The sequence below is a fragment of the Thalassophryne amazonica genome, chromosome 4 (assembly GCF_902500255.1).
Source record: "Thalassophryne amazonica chromosome 4, fThaAma1.1, whole genome shotgun sequence".
Classification (NCBI taxonomy): Eukaryota; Metazoa; Chordata; class Actinopteri; order Batrachoidiformes; family Batrachoididae; genus Thalassophryne; species Thalassophryne amazonica.
In genome coordinates, this window is record NC_047106.1 from 73,120,693 (window position 1) to 73,129,350 (window position 8,658).

Here is an 8,658-nt window from a genome sequence, read left to right on the forward strand (position 1 = left end):
ATAATAGTTTTAACCCATTTCAAACGTGATTCCTTCCTGGATGGTGATGATGATTCTTCATCTGGTGTGGGTTTGGGATCTTTTTCTTCCTCCTCCGGCTGCTGCAGGTGAGAGATAAGGGCTTTATCACTCTGTGTGTGTGTGTGTGTGTGTGTGTGTGTGTGTGTGCGCGCGCGCTTCATCAGAAGTTTTTGGATGTGTGTGCAGGTACATGTTTAAATTCAGCCCAATCTGAACGGGCAGTAAGGAGTGAACAGTCACGTCCAGAAACTTTGAATCATCAGGAATCTTCCATAGTCGTTCGCCCTCATCACTGACCGCAGTAGCCGCAGGAGGAAGAAGAAATCATTGTCCAGAATCATCTGCACTGACTATCCCTTGCAAAACAGTCAAATTGCAAAAATGATTAAAGTCAAAATTTTGGGGTCTTGACTACGAATTAAGCTGAATGAGACTACGCATGTGCGAGTTAACGGGACTCACTTGTACATATTGCTTACTACAAAAGAAGGCAAGGAAGCATACAGGTGCTGGTCATATAATTAAAATATCCTGACAAAGTTGATTTATTTCAGTAATTCCATTCAAAATGTGAAACTTGTATATTATATCCATTCATTACACACAGACGGATATATTTCAAATGTTTATTTTAATTTTGATGAGTGTAACTGACAACTAATGAAAATCCCAAATTCAGTATCAGAAAATTAGAATATTGTGAAAGGTTCAATATTGAAGACACTTGGTGGCACGCTAATTAACTCAAAACACCTGCAACAGCCTTTAACTGATGTCCCAGTCTAGTTCTGTTGGCTACACAATCATGGGAAGACTGCTGACTTGACGTCTTGCCTGGTCTAAAGACAAAAAGGGCTGGACTGCTGCTGAGTGGTCCAAAGTTATGTTCTCTGATGAAAGTCAATTTTGCATTTCCTTTGGAAATCAAGGTCCAGAGTCTGGAGGAAGAGAGGAGAGGCACAGTATCCATGTTGCTTGAGGTCCAGTGTAAAGTTTCCACAGTCCGTGATGGTTTGGGGTGCCATGTCATCTGCTGGTGTTGGTCCACTGTGTTTTCTGAGGTTCAAGGTCAACGCAGCATCTACCAGAAAGTTGTAGAGCAACTTCATGCTTCCTGCTGCTGACCAACTTTATGGAGAAGCAGATTTCATTTTCCAACAGCACCTGCAGACAGCGCCAAAGCTACCAGTACCAACAAATCAAGATGAAATGGAAAATCAAACACGAGAGGGTCTTCTGCAGAAGGCTATTACCTCTAATGAACATTTGTCCCCACCACACCTCCTCAATCACATCATCCCTCCTCCTCTATAAGACTCCTTTAATCCACTCCTCATCGTTATGCCTGCACCTGCCCTCCATTTTTTCCCCCTCTACTTCTCCCCAGCTCTTCCTGTCATCATCTTTGCACTGCTTTGGACGCTTTGATCTCCCCTGATGATTGTGGGAGGCTGGAGCAGAGTAACAGTGCCTCATACTGTGCTAATAGTTTTTACAGTGACGGGCAGACGAGATAATGCCCTCACATTCCACCTCACAGCTGCCACCGCTGAATTAGCAGCCGTGAGTAATTTTAACTAGCAGATAGGTGACGGATGTTACCAATCCTTCCCTTCAAAGCCGGTGTCACCGACCGAATGGTCCCCCTAAAATTGGTCCCCCCTGATGATGCGGTTCACGGATTAACACCTCGTTTCTGCGTCAAACTGCACACCAGTCATCATCTATGTCAGCGACAGATATCTGAAGCTTTAGTACAACAATCATTTCCAATAAATTCACCATTATTTCATCATGAAAGGCAGCAGAAGTGATCAGAGCATTTCAAAGCATCACAGAATTTCGTTGAGTTTCTTAAAATGGCCTCGTTTCTGCTTAAAATTGACTTTTGAATGATTTAAGAGGTTTTACCTTATCATCTGATGGTTAATAATCACATTAATCCATTTGGTTGCTTTGGGTGAAGAGACTCCGTCTCAGATGTGCTGCTGTTGGTCTGAAATGACGCATGTGCAGATGCAAAAGGCGGACCGATTTTTAGGGGCGGACCATTCGGTCTGTGACCGGTGCAGGAGTTACTTGTAAGCTAATTGGGGGTGGGTGGGGGGATGGTCAGCCTCAACATTTTCTCCTGTTTTATCACTATATTTTTGCAGATGTCATACTGTCGATAGCATCGTGGCTAACAGAAGTGTGCCCTCGACTTTCCTTGGCTGCTGATTGAAGCCAGTGAAGCTTATCACACGACTTCACTGCAGCACTAATGTATCTCATTCATCAGCTGGAGACTTTATCGCCGCCCCCCCCCCCCACACACACACACACAACATGCAATCATACAAACAATATTCTACACTTAAATGGGTTCCAATGAGGCATGTAAGGTGGTGGAGTTTGTGACTGGCCGTATGCTTGGTAGGTGAATTATTGCCTGCTTGAATCTTGTTTGGATGTGTGTGTGTGTCTATGCTGTGGTGCATGAGCATGTGTGTGTGATGTTCATACCTGTGTTGTTGTCTAATATCGCATGGAAAAGTGGGCTTGTGTTTCAGATGCAGGATGAAATTGAAACCATTTAGAAGGCACACTTGCAGTGTATGAATTAAACCAGCTCCACTGACAGGAGGGGGCGGTAGAGTGTGCAGCAAGAACGGTGACAACATGCATGCATGCATATCAAAGCAGTTTACAAAAGGACATGCAGTATTATCATATACCTATAATGATACGCCAATATGATTGGATAAAACACTAAAGAATAAATAGCAATACACCCTTTTTGCAGACGGTTAATATTTTCATAAAGCCATATTCATTGGTGAACAACTTGATAACTGATAGTACAATCAGTCAATCAATCAATCAATCAGAAAACTTTATTAATCCTGAAGAAAACTCCTTTATATTACAACTGGTCAAATAGAGAAATGAGGAGGAGAATATAATGAAAATAACCAAAAAGAAGAAAATGAAAAGATAAATATCCAAATAAGCATTAAAAAATCTCTTTAGCACTTAATGTGAAATTTACCCATAGTAGTATTCATAATATTGCACATAGAAACAATTTATGCATATTCTGAGAGTGGAAGAGTTTTTGCACATATAAGCAGTTGCAATCATGTTATTATTGCACATTTGAGTAGCATAAAAGGAGAACTAATGAGATATAGTAACAGCTACTGTCGATGAATGGCACAGGGAGGAGTTAACAACTTACTACTCACTCCAGTAGACTGTTTTTTAAACAGGGATTTTCTACCCTTTGTTTGAAAAACATCTCTGTCCATAGAAGATGGAACATACATTGGAAAGCGCTGTCAAGAGCATGCCAAATCAATCTAATGCTGCATTCACACTGGCTATAAGTGACAGAACAAGGAGAAAAGACAGACAGCAAAAGAGTGAAGGATGGATTATTATTTAAACAGACTCACCCCATTTCAGTCAAGTAAATATGAATAATTTGTGTGATATTACAGAGAGAAATTAATGGATAACCTCACAAAACATTTACTGTTATTCTGCTATCTGTTTTAATAGAAGACTCTGCAAAATGCCACCAAGACTTGTATCTTTCAACGAAGAATAACATTGTGCGTTGGTTACAATGAAAATGACCACGCCTTAAGCTGCTGTAGACTACGGTAATTCTGCTGAGACGAATGGCATGATGGCTTTTCCTACAGTCAGCATTTGAATGCAGCATTACTGTATAGCCATACCAGCCAATCAAAAGCCTTTTTAAAAAAAAGAAAAAAAAGACAAAAACTCTTTTTTTTTTCCCTCCCTTATCTACAAGTAAACACTGAAACCGGCTTTTTCTGAAATTCCCAGGACCGGAGTTTTGCAAAAGCTCAGTTTTCAGTGAGCTAAAGCAGTATTTCATGTGGATGAATGGCCAAAACACAGAGAAAAAGCTACTTTTCACATGTAAATATGGACCAGACATGCATGTGTAGCTGATATAAAGTGTTTTGCAAGATGCAGAGGATTGATTGCACTTGCAGCCCAGTCTCATGCTTTTTCCATGCTCTCATCACCACGAGTCACATTTTCATGAAGTTTTTTTTTTTTCATTTTACTATTTCTAACCCTCCCCCTTCCCCGAACCATAACCCCCACAGACACCCCCCCCCACCGCGTCACCTCGTATTTCATGCTCCCTTCACGAAACCACATTTTTTGATGGTATCATGAACCATAGATTATTTTTTGTGATGCCATCATGAAATGGCATGAGACTGGGTTGTGCATTTGTGTGTCTGTGACCTGCTGCATCGGGCACAGGGGTCATTATCCAGTCAGTCAGACTCAGGGGAGTCTGGACACTGAATGTTTCATAAGGCAAATGTGCTACTATGGTGAGAGATGTGCAGCGTGCTGCAGATCCAGCACCAAACATGGCAACACATCTGTTAGAGTTGACATTTGGAGGAAAATCAAAACTTGGTTCCTGTTGAGAAGTTGCGTGCGCGCATGCCCACGCACAGTAATAATGGAAAAATTTCTGGCATATTGACATATGTTTTTTATGTTTTGTTTTTTTTTTATGAATTTGCAAAAATCTCCAAACAACAACAACAACAACAAATGCAGGCAAATGCAGTCCCAGAAAATTCCGACTGTGACAAACAAGAAACAGGTGTTGTAAACAAGTCAATGCTGCTAAAATACAAACTTGCAGAAACAAAGATACTATTCTGACATGGTTTGCACATAAGACATAGCATGTTTCAAGTACACACATATACAGTGAGGGAAAATAAGTATTTGAACACCCTGTGGTTTTGCAAGTTCTCCCACTTAGAAATCATGGAGGGGTCTGAAATTTTCAACTTAGGTGCATGTCCACTGTGAGAGATATAATCAAAAAAAAAAAGAAAGAAAAAAAGAAAAAAAATCCGGAAATCACAATGTATGAATTTTTAAATAATTTATTTGTATGTTACTGCTGCAAATAAGTATTTGACCCCCTACCAACCAGCAAGAATTCTGGCTGACACAGACCTGTTCATTTTTCTTTAAGAAGCCCTCTTATTCTGCACTCTTTACCTGTATTAACTTTATCATACAAACTGAAAAAGAGGTGAGCTGAAGAAAACCTAAGGAGTACTGAGAGAGCAATGTGAGGTCGAATCAAGCCAAGCACAGAGAGACATCCTGTCTGTATCTCGCTGCAGAGAGACGTGTCTGTGTATGGAGGGGCGGGCGCTGTGTATGACTGACCAATCACAGAGCGTGAAGACAGTCAGTTAGCCAATGAGAATTTTGCTTCAGCACGAGCACAGATATTGATGAGTTTTACTCGTATCATGCTTGTACTCGTCAAAAGTGCTTTATCCATACCGGATACTCGTCTGAAATGAGTATCCGGCTCAACTCCAAGTGATATGTTTACCACTGTGTTACATCACCTTTCCTTCTAACAACACTCAGTAAGCATTTGGGAACTGAGGAGAGTAATTGTTGAAGCTTTGTAGGTGGAATTCTTTCCCATTCTTGCTTAATGTGTGACTTCAGTTGTTCAACAGTCCGGGGTCTCCATTTTTGTATTTTGTACTTCATAATGCACCACACATTTTCAATGGGCGACAGGTCTGGACTGCAGGCAGGCCAGTCTCATACTCTTTTACTATGAAGCCACGCTGTTGTAACGTGCAGAATGTGGCTTGGCATTGTCTTGCTGAAATAAGCAGGGATGTCCCTGAAAAAGATGTTGCTTGGATGGCAGCATATGTTGCTCCAAAACCTGGATGTACCTTTTAGCATTGATGGTAACACAGTGGTAAACATACCACTGTCCCAACTTTTTTGAAATGTGTTGCAGGCATCCATTTCAAAAATGAGCAAATATTTGCACAAAAACAATAAAGTTTATCAGTTTGAACATTAAGTATCTTGCCTTTGTGGCATATTCAGTGAATATAGGTTGAAGAGGATTTGCAAATCAATGTATTGTGTTTTATTTACATTTTACACAACGTCCCAACTACATTGGAATTGGGGTTGTACAACCCCTGGCAATAATTATGGAATCACCGGCCTCGGAGGATGTTCATTCAGTTGTTTAATTTTGTAGAAAAAAAGCAGATCACAGACATGACACAAAACTAAAGTCATTTCAAATGGCAACTTTCTGGCTTTAAGAAACACTATAAGAAATCAGGAAAAATAATTGTGGCAGTCAGTAACGGTTACTTTTTTAGAACAAGCAGAGGGAAAAAAATATGGACTCACTCAATTCTGAGGAATAAATTATGGAATCACCCTGTAAATTTTCATCCCCAAAACTAACACCTGCATCAAATCAGATCTGCTCGTTAGTCTGCATCTAAAAAGGAGTGATCACACCTTGGAGAGCTTTTGCACCAAGTGGATTGACATGAATCATGGCTCCAACACGAGAGATATCAATTGAAACAAAGGAGAGGATTATCAACTCTTAAAAGAGGGTAAATCATCACGCAATGTTGCAAAAGATGTTGGTTGTTCACAGTCAGCTGTGTCTAAACTCTGGAACAAATACAAACAACATGGGAAGGTTGTTAAAGGCAAACATACTGGTAGACCAAGGAAGACATCAAAGCGTCAAGACAGAAAACTTAAAGCAATATGTCTCAATAATCGAAAATGCACAACAAAACAAATGAGGAACGAATGGGAGGAAACTGGAGTCAACATCTGTGACCGAACTGTAAGAAACCGCATAAAGGAAATGGGATTTACATACAGAAAAGCTAAACGAAAGCCATCATTAACACCTAAACAGAAAAAAACAAGGTTACAATGGGCTAAGGAAAAGCAATCTTGGACTGTGGATGACTGGATGAAAGTCATATTCAGTGATGAATCTCGAATCTACATTGGGCAAGGTGATGATGCTGAAACTTCTGTTTGGTGCCGTTCCAATGAGATTTATAAAGATGACTGCCTGAAGAGAACATGTAAATTTCCACAGTCATTGATGATACGGGGCTGCATGTCAGGTAAAGGCACTGGGGAGATGGCTGTCATTACATCATCAATAAATGCACAAGTTACGTTGATATTTTGGACATTTTTCTTATCCCATCAACTGAAAGGATGTTTGGAGATGATGAAATAATTTTTCAAGATGATAATGCATCTTGCCATAGAGCAAAAACTGTGAAAACATTCCTTGCAAAAAAACACATAGGGTCAATGTCTCCAACCTGCAAAGCTGATCTGGCAATCAGAGAAAGTTGGAGCCAGATTGATGAAGAGTACTGTTTGTCACTCATTAAGTCCATGCCTCAGAGACTGCAAGCTGTTATAAAAGCCCGAGGTGGTGCAACAAAATACTAGTGATGTGTTGGAGCGTTCTTTTGTTTTTCATGATTCCGTAATTTTTTCCTCAGAATTGAGTGATTCCATATTTTTTTTCCTTCTGCTTGGTCTAAAAAAGTAACCGTTACTGACTGCCACAATTTTTTTTTCCTGATTTCTTATAGTGTTTCTTAAAGCCAGAAAGTTGCTATTTGAAATGACTTTAGTTTTGTGTCATGTCTGTGATCTGCTTTTTTTCTACAAAAATAAACAACTGAATGAACATCCTCCGAGGCCGGTGATTCCATAATTTTTGCCAGGGGTTGTATATTGTCACCACGATGATATACTCCCTATTCAAAGGCACCGGCACATAGTGTCACCGGCACATAGTGTCCCCGGCACATATCGTCCCAAGCAACAATATATACTGACAATCAAGGCACATATCGTCGCTGGTCATCACAGCAAAAAGTAAAACGTGATGTTTAACTATGAATTTGTTTTCCTTTGTCTCTCTCTCTCTCACACACACACACACACACACACACTCGCTCTCATTACATCCGGCAAGAATAAAATGTAATTTATGAATGTAATAAAATCATCTGCATTTATTTATTTATTTATTAATATGCTGCTTAAATTCAGCGGGTGGTGTCCTCTGAGCCGAGGTTGTAGCCCAAAGGTGTTTTTTTTTTTTTTTGCGAGTGGCCCTCGGGTGTTCACGCCGCTCTCAGAAAGGCAGGGCAGTGGAGGAAGCCTGCAGGAGGATATAATCTGTTGATTATATTATGGACTGTAGATGATGGAATCCCTAAATTCCTTGCAATTTAACATTGAGAAACATTGTTCTTAAACTATTTGATGATTTTTTTCATGCAGTTGTTCAGAAAGTGGTGATCCTCGCCCCATCTTTGCTTGTGAATGGCTGAGCCTTTTGGGGAAGCTCCTTTTCTACCCAGTCATGACACTCACCTGTTTCCAATGAACCTGTTCACCTGTGGAATGTTCCAAACAGGTGTTCTTTGAGCATTCATCAACTTTCCCAGTCTTTTGTTGCCCCTGTCCCAGCTTTTTTGAAATGTGTTGCAGGCATCCATTTCAAAATGAGCAAATATTTGCACACAAAAAATTCCATCAGTTTGAATATTAAATATCTTGTGTTTGCGGTGTATTCAATTGAATATAGGTTGAAGAGGATTTGCAAATCATTGTATTCTGTTTTTATTTACATTTCACACAATGTCCCAACTTCACTGGAATTGGGGTTGTAACAAAATGTGGAAAAAGTGAAGCGCTGTGATTACTTTCTGGATGCACGGTCCCGAGTCAAACTGGTGTGAA